Source organism: Mauremys reevesii, unplaced genomic scaffold (assembly GCF_016161935.1).
Source record: "Mauremys reevesii isolate NIE-2019 unplaced genomic scaffold, ASM1616193v1 Contig55, whole genome shotgun sequence".
NCBI lineage: Eukaryota > Metazoa > Chordata > Testudines > Geoemydidae > Mauremys > Mauremys reevesii.
In genome coordinates this window covers 265,836-280,440 of record NW_024100868.1, presented here as the reverse complement: position 1 = coordinate 280,440, position 14,605 = coordinate 265,836, and positions in this window count along the sequence as shown.

Genomic DNA, 14,605 nt, shown 5'->3' with positions numbered 1-14,605 from the left:
AATGATTTCATATTCTAGCAGTGAACAACTGAATTTTCTGTATGTCTGTACAGTGACTAGTACCATGGGTCCAACTTCATTGACCTGCTTCAATATAAATGTTAAACTACATATAAAAACAACTTCTTATACTGTGGAATAGTCTCTTTTGAGAAAAGTGATGAAAACCCCACGGTCTGAAATATTTATGAATAAGATTAGTCAATGTTAACATAATTACTTATGAAAACTATGTTAAAAGAATGTCACTGTGATTGCAAAGTCAAGTACCCAGAGGTTAGGAAGTCCCCTATTTATAGGTGTCTTTGATTATGTCATTAAAGACTGCATTGTAATGAAACACAAGGGGGGCTGAATTAAGTTTGCACAGGCAATCATAATTTTGCATTTTCTAATTTTGAGTGCTTCAGTTTGTAATGGAAATATTCTTTTAGCAATTTTAAAAAATGTAATTTATTTTTTTAGAATGGAAAAAATAAGTTCTATTACATATAATTACCACATCATGAGCAACACCTGAATCCTGAACTTTCAGCACTGCAGTACAAATTGCTATCACTTAGTCCTGCCTCAGCGCAGGGGCCTGGACTTGATGACCTCTAGAGGTCTCTTCCAAAGCTACATTTCTATAGTTTCATAAATGTAGCAATATAGCCTGTTTCCCAACTTCTGCCTGGCAGGGCTGTGGGTTTTGGAATATGTGCTAATAACAACATACAAGGAAATGCTATAACTTCACATACAGGGTTGCTACATATATTTCACCATGACAACACTGACCAAGTTATGAGTTTTCAAATGATACCTCACAAGGCATGCCTTGTACAAAGATTATTATAATAGGAGATACACCAATCTCCTAGAACTGGAAGGGACCTTGAAAGGTCATTGAGTCCAGTCCTCTGCCTTCACTAGCAGGACCAATTTTTCACCCCAGACCCCTAAGTGGTTACCTCAGGGATTAAACTCACAACCCTGGGTTTAACAGGCTAACGCTCAAACCACTGAGCTATCCCTCCCTGCACAATTGTGTGCAGGATGTGAATACAGGGACATAGCCTGTGATAATGGGTCCACAACTGATTGAGACTATACTCTAAAAGTAGTTATTAACGGTTTGCTGTTAAATTGGGAAGACCTATCTAGTGGAGGTCTCACAACGGTCAGTCCTGGATCTGTTACTGTTCAATATTTTCATTAATTACTTGGATCATGGAGTGGAAAGTATGCTTATAAAATTTGTGGATGACACCACACCGGGAGGGGCTGAAAGCACTTTGAAGGACAGGATTAGAATTCAAAATGACCTTGACAAATTGAAGAATTGATCTGAAATCAACAAGATGAAGTTCAATTAAGACAAGTGCAAAGTAATAGACTTTGGAAGGAAAAATCCAATGTACAACTACTGGCTAGGTGATAATACTGCTGAAAAGGACCTGTGGGTTATACTGGATCACAAATTGAATAAAAGTCAAGAATGTGATGCGGTTGCAAAAAAAGGTTAATATCATTGTGGGGTGTATTAACAGGAGAATCATTTGTAAGATACAAGAGGTAATTGTTCTACTCCACTTAGCAGTGTTGAAGCCTCAGCTGGAGTACAGTGTCCAAACTCTATTTGAGGTAATAAACTGGTGTATTATTCCCTGAAAGGAGTAATGGGTTTAATATATTTGGACTGTCCAGGAGAGGTCTGGGCAGTACAAGACATACAATTCTGGGGGGAAATCCAGGACTGGGAGCATGTTGGGGTTATTCTGCAGTATAACCAAGGCTGGTGAGAGCCAGAATGTAACTCAAACATATCTGGCAGGCTGCAGCTACACACAGACATTCAGGATATGACTTGTATGCCAGATGGCTGTTTGTGACTGGCTCGGGGTGAGCTACTGCAGCAAAGCAAGGCATCCAAGATTGCAGGAGAAGGGTGATACAACCCCCACCCCCACTGGTCCGAATTGTACCCTGGTATGTCACATGCATTTTATAGTAATATTATCTAGATCACATTTTCCTAGTTTGCTTCTGAGAATATTATGTGGGACTATATCAAAAGGCTTATTAATATCAAGATATATCATACCTACTGCTTCCCCTCTGGACCAGTAACTCTGTCAGATAAGGACATTAGGTTAGTTTGGCAGAATTTGTTCTTTACCAAGCCATGCTGACTATTCCTTATAAACCTAAAAGCCTTCAGGTGTTTACAAATTAATTGTTTAATAATTTGTTCCAGTGTCTTTGCAGATATCAGTTAGGGTTACTGGTCTATATTTCCATGGGTTCTCTTTGTTCCCCTTTTAAAGATAGGTTTGCCCTTCTCATTTCTTCTGGGAACTCATCCATCCCTTCTTGAGGTCCTTAGTTATTAGATCTCCTTCCGTGCTAAGTAGAGGATCAACATTATCCTTCAACTTTCTCTTGCCCCAATGTATTTAAAGAACCTCTTCTTATTACTTTTTATATCCCTTGGCGTGTAACTCATTTTGTGCCCTAGTATTTCTGGTTTTGTCCCTACATGCTTGCACTATTTTTTTGTACTCCTCCTTAGCAATTTTTCCATGTTTCCACTTTTACTACTTTTCTGTAGTTTCCAGGGTATAAATTCATTTTAATTAATTTTCTCAATTCACATTTAGATGTTTAATGATCATGTTCAAGTAGGGCATAGGGCAACAGCTAAGATCCCAATGGTCAGATGCACCAGCAGTTGTTCTGCTCCCATTCACTTAGCCATGCTGTCACACTGTCAGAGATGCTTCTAAGGGCCACCGGACTAGGCAAGATTGTCCAAGCTGGAAAAGACATGAAAGGGGGAAGCTGGTACTTATATTAAAATGATAGGGAGCAGGGTACCTTCATTTCCCATGTGGGAACTAAGTATGCTGTTCCAGAAATGTTTCAAAGGATGGAGTGCACTTCTCTGATGTGGGGGCAGATATTTTCTTGGAGGACTTCAAGTGGTGGGTGGAGTTACTTTCTGGTTATCCAGCAGGCTGAGAGTGGATGTCAAGCTGATTGCTGTTGTCCCCTGTGGCAGGTTCCAGTGCAGTTGGTGGGCTAGAAAGGGTCCAGCAAAGGGTCCTGTAACCTAATGGCCCTGAGCACTGCACTGCATGGTGAGGGGTGTGTCTCTCTGTATCATGCAGCTTGTGGCTCCCCTTGTCTGCTCTCTCCTACCTCTGTGTGTAATAGGGAAGTAGACTGGGATGGTGGCTTCTAGTCAGGGTCCATTGGCAAGTGTGAGTGTTCAGCGTTAGAGTACACTGGGTCCACTGGTATCAGTTGAGAGCTACGCTGGAACAACCCCGCTGGGTAGTGTGAGGTAGTTACCCCAGCTACACAATACTTGTATATAAAATTGCAGGCTCCATATTTCACAATATTGTGGTATCTGCATCTCATTGTTTCTGTACGACATGACATAGAGGGAGGTGGAAGCTCCTGCACTGTTTTAGCGAAAAAGCAAAATGAGCAAGGCCTTGTCTTTACTGGGGAAATAAAAAGGCGTGTCCTTAACTTGAGTTAGCTAACATGAGGTAAAATCTTAATGAAGGCAAGGCACTTTGTGGTTACACATGGGTTAGCAGGTTGAGTTAAAACTTAGCTCCCCCATAGGCTTTAAAATGTAAATCTGCAGGATGTGTAAAATGGCATAAAAGTAGGGCTGGTTGAGAAACAGAGTTTCCCTCTATGAAAAATGTCATTTAAAAAAAATCATCCTGAATCAGGAGACAGCTGCCTGAGCAGACAGGCGGTGTGGGAAGGGAGCCAGCAGCCCAAGGGATTTGAGAGCTAACTTCCTGGGCAATTGAACACCCTGGGAATCCAGCCAGTCCAGGGAGCTGACCACCCAACTCCCCAGGTGGGGGTGAGGTGGGTTGCCAGGGAGCCTGAAAGATAAGGGAGCCCCAGCTCCCACTCTCCCTGCCAGGTAGCTCAGAAAGCCCAAGGAGCCCTGTAGCCCTCCCAAGCTTCCTACCAAGCAGGCTGCCAAGGAGCTGTAGAGATTGGGGAGGGAGATGGGTGGGGAAGCTGGAGGAAATGAGTCAGGCAGGCTGGCCAGCTTGCTATCTGCTCACCTGCTGGGTTTCTGTCAAAAGTTTTGATGGAATCAACATGTTCTCACTGAATGATTTGACTCTATCCTCATTTTCTGACAGAAATGTGTTCTGCTGGAAAATTTTTGACTAGCTCTGTGTAAAATTTCTTCCTTACCTCACTGGGGTGCTGTAAGTCTAAATACATTTAAGGTTATGAGGATCTCAGATACTATAGTAATGGGGATCATATAGGTACCTTATATAGATGAGTAGGGTTGGCAGGAGGGCGTATGTAGTGTAGCCAGCAAGCAGTTCCATTCCATGACTGCTTAGGCCAGGCTAAACCTAGGTGTTAAGTGCTGCACAAAGGAAGCCACCTTCAGTGTACAAAAACAAATGTTTATTGGTACTACATAGAGTCTAGGAACCGTGAAACACATGCTTGAGTGCCATATATTGGCATATTAGCTCTTAACTATTTACATATGTACAGATATAGATCACTCCTGTAACAATACAGTCCTTGTGTGGAGCAGGGACTTCTTGTCTGTGTTTCAAGAGGACACAGAGTGGGTGACAAGCAGCCCAAATAGCATTTCCCCCAGAGTGGAGTGTCTCTATCCCTTCCTCTCGCCTAGCCCTGGGCATATGGGAGGGAGATATAGGCAGTTCTAGTAGCAGCATCTCAGTATCCACAATAAGGGCATGAGAGAATTAGTATCTGCAATGAGAGGGCAGCCATGAGAACAAATCAGTAGCTACAGTGCATCACTTCCAAAGGTGGGGCAGCAGCTGATCCTTCTTCCTCGCAGGACACTCGAGCAACCAGCACTTATGTCAATTCCAGGGATGAAACCAGCCATGAGGGAAGTAGCAGAGTGTGGCTCCTTTCAGGGCTGTAGAGCAGGGTGACTAGGATGCCCGCTCTAGGGTATTAAGGTAGGCCCAGGGCCAGCTCCAGGGGTTTTACCGCCTCAAGCAGTCAAAAAAAAAAGCCGTGATCGCAATCGTGATCTGCGGCAATTCAGCGGGAGGTTCTTCACTCTGACCAGGAGAGAGGGACCCTCCACCGAATTGCCACCGAATACCTGAAAGTGCCGCCCCGCTCCAGAGTTGCTGCCCCAAGCACCTGCTTGATAAGTTGGTGCCTGGAGCCGGCCCTGGGTAGGCCTCACGGTTCCTCGGGAGCAGCACTAGCAGAGCAGCAGCAGCCATGGATGTCTCCCTTCCTGCCTCTCTATTTACCAGCCTAACAGTGAGATTAATGCTACGTTTGGAGCTAGGCCTCATGGTCACTCTGCAGTAACAGGAGACCATCTAGAGCTGTGTTTTGGGACAGCAGTTATGTCAGTAGTGGGTGGAACCAGGGCTTGGTGTTCCCCTGGCAGAGCTAGCAGGACTCCTCTCCCTGCAGGGCTATAGAGCAACCCAGAAAGAGCATCAGTTGGGGGATGCAGACAGGACTCATGTGCCCCCAGCAGCAGCAAATTGTCTCTTCCTGCAGGCGATAGAACAGCCTGGCCAGGTACTAATTCTGGGATGGAGCAGGTCCCGAGGAACACACGAAGCAGGAGCAGCAGCAGAATGTCCTTCTTGCAAGGCTGCAGAACAGCCTGGCAATGATGTTAAATTGGGAGCTGGAGCCAGGCCTCAGGTATCCTCAGCTGCAGAGTGTGTCCCCATGCAGAGCTCTTCAGCAGACTTGTGTTAGTGCTGAGCCTGGGGCTGCAGGCAGGGTCCCTGATGTGCACTGTCATCTAGTCCATCCCCTTTAAATACACTGGCACAAGTCTGTGTGCAGAGAAGGTCTTAGATTCACTTCTGAACTTGAACAATTGCACATTATTTAGTAAAAGTGTCTAACTAGTTTGGTTTGCAGATGCTGTTGCTTGATAACTGTAACTTTTAAGCTGATCTAGTTAAGCTTTTCAATTAACACGTTGAGGCTGTGTATTAGTGTCTGTGAGAAACTGAGCTGCTGCTGTTCCACTGCAGCTCTTTTTTTGCAGGGCGGGTCAAGCAAGATAACACATTTATTAAGTTGCGACAGCTCTTTACAACGGAAGTCTCTATAGTCAAACCCACTTGGTAGCCACTATCTTAATGGAAAATCTCACTTCAATGGGGGGCTGGGAAACCTCTGCATCCATTTTGCACAAACTGTGTACAGTTACGCCAATTTTAGATTACCACTAAACATTTTCCTGTTTACTGTCAATTGAACTGCCTTTATTGCCTGCTATAAATAGTGATATTAATTGATTACTCAGTAGAGTGGAAACTGAAAAAAAATCTGTTTCTTTTCTTTCAGATGGGTACACTATGTGATTCTATGTTCTCAGACTAGTTTCATTGCTTATTTCAGTTTTATAGAGTTACTGTATATACTATGCCATGGGGAGATTGGAACAAAAACTTGATCTTCTTTTGTAGAATTGAATGATAACTACATCCACTTTGCTTATTATGTTTTCACCTAGAGGAAAGTCAAATCACTTTAGAAAACAATGGGTAATGTTAATTCTAAGTCAAACAACATAAAATAGAAGTCTCTCTCTCTCTCTCTCTCTCTCTCTCATCTGTTAATTAGATCTGGTCAAAATAACAATTATCTTCTGTAAAACAATTTGAAGGAAATTATATGTTCCCATTTTTTTTGGTAGTGTGTATTTTTTGTTTTTGTTTATTTAAACAAAATTCAGTTTCCTTTTGAAATGAAAACATGATTGTCCCTCAATCCCCAGGGTTTCCATTGTCCCCTTCTCCAGCATTTCTAGAGGAGAAAAGAGGGACAGGGAAGAAGTAAGGATATTACTAATGAAAACCAAAAGTTTTCAGTTCAATTTTTCAATTTTTCAGTTTTTCAGTTCAATTTTAAATGACAAATTTCATTTTGAAATGAGAAATTTTGAATGATATTAAATTTTCACAAAAATGTATTGTTTGAAGTGGGTTTTGTAATTTTCAAAGAACAAACTTTGATCACTTCTACTTTTAGTCTTTAAAATGCTCTGCAAAAATTGGATACAAATCTTAAAGACAAGAAGAGCTATGCGTGCAGTACTGAAAGTCAGACCACTTGGTTCAGTGCCCAAATATAGGAAACCAAATTTGAAAATATTGGCCTTAAAATCTTCATAGAACAGAAATAATTGGGAAAAGACTCTGGAGTAGATCTATTAAAGACCCTAAGCTTTGTCTACACTTAAAATTTAGGCAAACATCACTACTTTGGTCAGGAGTGTGAAAAACCACACCCATGACCGACATAGCTATGTTGACGTAATTACCAGTGTAGATGTAGCTATATCAATGAAATAATGATTCTGTCAACATAGCCAACTTTGTTCAGGGAGGTGGTGTTCCCATACTGACAGAAAAACCCTTTATGTCAGTGTAGGCTGTCTTAATAGTGTAGACACAGTCTAACAACACCACAATTCTCAGTGTTGCAGCACTAAACCTTTAAGGTTCCTTGCCAACTAGTGGAATCCACATCATCAGGTTAGATGTCCAGGCTCTTTATGCAATGTGTGTAGAGAGTTAGGCACCTAAGAATGGGATCCACAACAGCCAACACACTGATTGGGGAGCTAACCAGTAGGAAATGTTGAGGAGAGGGATGTGGCCTAAATCACATCTGTGAAAGGACTTTAGGGACCTACAGAATTAGGAGGCAGCTGAGCAGGGATTTTCAGGATCTCAGTGGGATTTAAATGTTGGACTTAGGTGCCTAAAATAGTAGCTATGTGTCTAGGGCCTAGATTTATAAAGTTATTTAGTAATAGCTGCTCTCAGCACCTAGGAGTCTACATTCCATTGAGAGTTCATGGTATTTATGCTCCTAAATCCCTAAATCACTTTTAAAATGAGATTTAGACTAATAAATGAGTTAGGTGTTAAAAATCTTGGCCTATATCTTTTTGTGGACCTAGCCCTCCAATACTGTTTAATCTCACTGCTTTGCATTAATGCCCTCTTCTCAATTTCTGACAGGTGCATTAGTAAGCATGGCTCTGATTCAAGCCAGCTAAAGTCAGTCGGCTTCTTTCTATTGACTTCAGTGGATTTTGGGTAAAGCCTGAAGTGAACAAACTAGAAAAGCAGTGATGATGCATTAAATGAACAAAATACACTCTTTACTCAACTAGTTACCATTATTTATAGTAATACTTCATGATAAATGTCCTAGAGAGGCCCAGTTTGTTTAAACCCTGAGATTTAATCTATTTCTTGGGGAGGACTCTTGCACCAGAAGGCACCACAATCCTTTAGTGAGTTACTTATGATTTGCTCAAGTATCAGAGGGGTAGCCGTGTTAGTCTGGATCTGTAAAAGCAACAAAGAATCCTGTGGCACCTTATAGACTAACAGACGTTTTGCAGCGTGAGCTTTCGTGGGTGAATACCCACTGCTTGCATCCGAAGAAGTGGGTATTCACCCACGAAAGCTCATGCTGCAAAACATCTGTTAGTCTATAAGGTGCCACAGGATTCTTTGTTGCTTTTATGATTTGCTGAATATGATTACCCTATTTCTATGCATGTATCATTTTTGTATTGGAAGTTATGAATATTGACTAGGTATCAGTATTTCAGATGTGTTTTCTCTTAGGGTAACACATACCAGGTGGTTTACATCCAATCTAACCAGCACATTGTGACTGGACCACTCAAGCTGACAGCCTATTAGCAAACACAGTGAGCCATAACAGTTTATCCCCACTCAGTGAGCCTTCCTGTGGACACCTTAGCCAGAATAGGGGTCATGGCTGCTCCTATAACTCATCAAAGCATGCAAGGGCATGTGACTTGCTCATGTGACCCTGGACTCCATCTCGTACCAGTACTTTTCCACAAACTAAGACTGACAGCATTCCCTCCACATGAGAGAAATTATAAAAGGCCCTGGAAGCATCTCCATTTTGCCTCTTTCCTGCTGTGAACTCTGGACTACGGACTTACACTAAAAGGAGCAATCCAACTGAGGACTTCCAATCTTTTGGAAGTTAAATTACTGGAGACATTACGAGCCAGCAGTTTATTCCATCATTGCTACAAACCTGATACAAGAACTTTGCAATGATTGTATGTATTTGTTTTCCTGGACCATTATAACTTTATCGTGTTTCTTTTCTCTTGTAAATAAACCTTTATGTATTAGATACTAAAGGATTGGCAACAACATGATTATTGAGTAAGATCTGAGTTATATATTGGCCTGGCTTGTGTGGGTGATCTACTGGGATTAGAAGAAACCTTTGCTTGGTTCAATTGGTTTTAAATAGCCACTCATCATTGTTCGGGTGGTGAAACAAGGGCTGGGATTTGGAGGCTGCATTTCTGAATTCTTGTTACCCAGTGTGATAACATAGAAGTTTACTTTTGTTACTGGCCTGGTATATTTTATGGAAGAATAACCACCAGATTGGGGGTGGGTGTGACCTATTTTTCAGCAGTTTGTCCTGAATCTGGAATTCTCATCTGGGAACCACTGAGGCACAGCGACTGTTTGCAATGCCTTATCGGGCAGGTACAGCATCACACGATGAAGGCTTCTCAATCCCATCATTCCATGGGCAGCCTACTAGATTACCAGCCACTTTTAAACTGTCCTAGTAACCTGCAACCCAGCCATCTCTGTCTGAAAGTATGGCTCCTGCACTGCTGTTCAGTATTGTGCTGTGCATTATGAACACAAGGCTGTAAGAGAATCGCAATGTGGGGGCTACTTGGCTGGGGCTTGCCTTGAAGGAGCATATTAACTCTGAGGCACAGTAATGTGTGTTTCTGTTGTGTGCTGAGCCTGGCATTGTTTGTTTGCACCATGAGTTGAACCTTGGAATGATTGCTATGTGTGCCCGAAAAGTAACATATTTTAAATAATTTTTTAAAGTAGCACTCAGTAATATGACCAAACTGACATCTCCGAACAGAAGCCCACAGAAGTGTGTGTGTGTGTGGAAGGGGAGAGTGTGTGAGAAGGAGTGTGTGTGTGAGAGAGTCAGAGATGGAGTGGGTGTGGAGGGGAGTGCGTATGTAAGCACACTGTCTCATTAAGTTCAGACAGCAGCAGAAAGCAGCCAATCCAGAGGCAGAAGCTGGTACACAGACAGCTGGTGTCCCCCTGTCCCATCACCCCAGCTCAGCAGAGACCGGTACACCAATGGGGGGAGGAGGACACCCCAACATCAGCCCCCTGCCTCCCTCCCTGGCTCTACACAGCACAGCACAGCAGGAGTCTCTTCCCCGCACCCAGCAGCAGCCTGACCGCCACTGTGGTCCTAGTGCCGGGGAGAGCAGGATTCTGCATTGATGTTTTGATTCTGTGATTCCCTCTGAATTCTCCCACAGCTGCCTCTCCCCACAGACCAAGGAGATCCACGCCCTCCCCTGTAGTCCAGGCAGGGAGCCGACATGCGTAGCTGGGCAATACCTATGTGATCTCTCCATGCTGAGAAATTTCAAAGCTTCCTGGGGCTTTGAAAGAGGAGGGACACATATCTGTGTAGCTGGATGCCGGGCTGTGGAGTTCAAACCAGTGAGCAGAGCGGTCATGGTGGGCATTGTGAGATACCTCCTGGAGGCCAGTTATGGTGATGTAAAAAACGCAGTGTCTGCACTGACGCTTTGTCGATGTAACTTTGCTGCAAAAAGGACCATGCCTCTTGTCTAGGTGGTTTTATTTTCTTGGCAAAGCAGGAGAGTTTAGTTGGCTGGAGGAGCGTTGTAGTGTGTACACCTCTGCTGTTTTGTCAACAAAAGTTGCCTTTGTGTAAAGTAGACAAGGCCAAACTCTAAGATTTCTCCATTTTAAGAGCTGGGTTGGGTTCCTGCTGGATGCTGGTATAGCATACCTGGTAAGAAGTGGCAGCCGGTACAGGCCTGTATGCAGTCAATATAAAAGTGCTTCTGTGGCAGCACTTTAAGGACCCTCCTTAAAGTGCTGCCACAGCAGCACTTTAACATCGCTGCTCCTTTTGCCCCACCCTGTCAGCCACTGGAGCCCCAGGCAGCATGGGCCAGGCAGTGCAAAAAGGCTGGAGGGGGAGGCTGACTCCCAGCCCCACCCCTTCTGCCAGAGGCCCCGCCCCTTCCAGTAGCCTGGAGCCAGGCCCTGTGCCAGTAAGTCTTCTATGTTACTTTCACCCCTGGTTCTTCCTTTTATCATCATGTCACATTCTAGCAGCATTTCCCACCATCTGCCCACTGACCCAAGTCAGAAACGGTCTTTGTCCAGCACCTGTTTCTGCTCTTGACCTAGGTGTTAAGGGACTGTTGCCCCCTTGCTAACATTCAGTGGGGGTGTTTTGGTTGCTAGTTCCCAGTACTAAAAGGGGATGAGTTGATGGGAAATCAGGACCCTGAGACACTCCCCAGGAACAATGGCGAGAGGCCAATGCTCCAGGTCAGCCTGATTGACAGGGCGGGCAGGCTAATCAAGAAGACAGAAGGCCAGGGTGGGTCGCATCCTCTGTGTGAGCTGGAATTGCCTGGGTCAGACAGAGTGGGGCTGAGCTAAGGAGAAAGCCGGGGCTCAAAGCTGAGCTGGAGAGCAGAGCCGGGCCAGATCCAGAGGGGCCAGAGCTGCAGCCACAGAGCCAGAGACACAGCCCAGGGAGCGCAGATCCTGTGCTGGGAACAGAGCTGCAGCCACAGAGCCAGAGACGCTGCCCAGGAAGAGCAGATCCTGTGTTGGGAACAGAGCTGCAGCCACAGAGCCAGAGACACAGCCCAGGGAGAGCTGATCCTGTGTTGGGAGCAGAGCTGCAGCCATAGAGCCAGGTGTGGTGAGCAACTGGGGCCAGCCAAGGGGGGAACCTTGGGCAAAGGGCCCGGTGCAGAAAGACACCCCCAGCCAAGGGTCCTTGCAGGCCAGGCTGGAAGGGGGTTCTTAACCCGATGAGGGGCTGATGCTGGGAAGAAAGGTCCCACCACCCAAAGCCCGGAGGTGTGTGGCCACCACCATTGTAAGTGTCCAACCCGCAGCATCCCTGCAGCACAGACAGGGCCTGAGACAGAGGCCTGGGACCTACAAGGAACAGACTGTGAACTGCCTTGATGTCCAGAGACACTCTTTGTAATGTTCCCTGCCATGGAGCGGGGTGATATGTTTTCCTGTAACCTTTCCCATTTTTCCTTATTTTTAAAAATTAATTGTTAATTAAACAACTTGTATTTGCTTTAAACTGTATGGAATAATCAGTGGGTCAGGGAGGTGCCCAGTGCAGAGAGAGTACCCCAGAGTGGGGACACCCTAGCCCCTGTCCTAGGTGACCACAGCAGGGTTGGGGGTCGAGCCTCCCAGGAATCCTGGGCCCAGCCTTGCTGGGGTTATGAGAACTCTGCCGGACAGGAAAGTGGAAGGGGAGTTCTTAAGGGCAGGGAGGCCTCTGGGTAAAGGAAATGGGAGCGAGGACTCAGATCCTTTCGCTAGCCCACTTCACCGGGGTAGCGCAGAAGCCAGGAAAGTTCCCCACAATAGCGGGACCATTCCCCCACTTATATAGTCACTAAAGTGACTAGTAAAAGGAATAAAAGAGACTATGAGGCTGCTGATACTGAAACCATTAGTTTCAAAGGCTCTTCTGATGTTGATTCTGATTTTTCTACTCCCACTGGTTCTTCTAGTGACAATGCTGGTGTGCCCATGGCAATTATAGTTTTATTGTAGGGTTCTGATATGGAGAGTTCTGACAGAGACTAGGGAAAATTCAAAAGATGAAGCAGCAGAGAGGTTTCCCTATCTCCTTCTGTGCAGTCAATATGTTACAGAAGTCCTGTTTTAGAGAACAGATTGGCAAAGAGCCCATCCTGAGGGGGAGTAAAACTGTATTCTAAAAAATGTTTGGACACCAGCTAAGTCTTTGGTAGACACAACTGTTTACTGCAGAAGTTCAAGCATCTCAGTGGCTCCAACCAGGCGTTGAAATTAACACCATCGGCCTCATTAGTTATTCAAACAACTTAAAGTCCCTTTGTTCTAAGCGCCTTGTGCAGGGGCAGCGCACTTCACGTTAGCACAGTGAGAGCTTCCTGTGCAGATGCAGCTGGAACATCGCAGAGTAAAGAATTCTCCCTCTGTCTCAGCTCACATTCACCATCTTCTCAGAGGATAGACTCTCAACTCTCTTCTTTCCCTGAGGACATCTATGTGGGACTGACTACACAAGTGCACCTCATAAAGTTCTATTCCAGAAATCCACTTGACAGACCTCTGGACATACACACAGGTATTGCCAACAAGTGGTCTTTGGGTCTTCCTTGTTAAAGTAGATAATTGGTGTAGCTGTGATTTACCTCTCCTGTCCTGTTCATGATGAGTGGTAATTGGATTCAATGCATTTATAACTTCTAAAAGTTTTTAATTCTGGTAAAACTTAGTACAAATGACAAACATATTTGGGGTGTAATATTTTGAGCAGTCCCTATAGCATTTTGCTTCTGCATTTATTGCTATGTGTTCTATGTCATTCTATTACAAATATACAAGATCACTATCAACCAGGGAAGGAAAGGAATGGGATACATATATTATTTTCAGAAAACTCTTTGGTAAAAAATCTCAAGAAATCTTATTGTAAAGTTAATTCAAGTTGTCTTAGAAATCAGCATTGTCTCTTGGACTGAAAGCTTGCCGAGGGACCAGGAACAAAAGCTAACAAATATAGTATATTGAATGCAGAGTATGCAGCTAAATGGTGGGGCGGGGGGTGGTTACAAGTAATCGGTGATAGTTCTCTCAGTATTTATGTGGAACAAGGTGTAACTAGCACGTTAATAAGATTTTCAAATGATCTTAAAAGAAAAGGTGTTCTGAGCTCTAGAGAAGTCATGTAAAAGGGTTAGAAATATAGATTGGGCCCAACAAAATGAAATCAAGACAAACATTTTATTCCTATACAAAATATGTGCACCTGAAATCAGTGAATTCTTGCTGATAGATATGAATTATGGAGAACATGGGCTAGGCATTTTTGGTGCAGGGTTCTCGCCGTCTCACTCAAAGCCTGAGCTTGTTGACCATTGTTGCATGAGGAAAAACCCATCTGAGTTGTTTAGGGTCTGCAGGGTGAGCAGGAGTAAAAAGTATGAAACCTTTTTTTTTTTTTGCTAATAAAGACAGCAGATAAATACACGCAACAGAATGAATTGGTTGAGTAAGTGTCATTTTTACACATTTTTTGAGAGTGCGATCATCCTTTACAGTTGTGTTTTTTTGATAGGGTGTTGCAGGGAATAAGGTTGCTTTATTTCAGTTTTCTTAAGGTTTGTTTGGCTTTAGCTATTGATATGTTCTAACAACTTTTCTTTTCAGCTTAACTAAGTTTTTTGAAAGCAGATAAAACTTCCTGCTCAATATGAAATTTTAATTCATCCCAAGATTCTGGCTCCCATAGACCAATCTATTAGGGCATAAAAAAAGTTGTGATTTATTTATTTGTTTGCTTTCTGTGACAGAAATACACAGCTCTGTCATGTCAATTCCTCATTCAACCCCATCACCCACCTCAGTCCACTAAAGAAGAGTCTAAATTTTCTACCCTATATCCCCCCAGA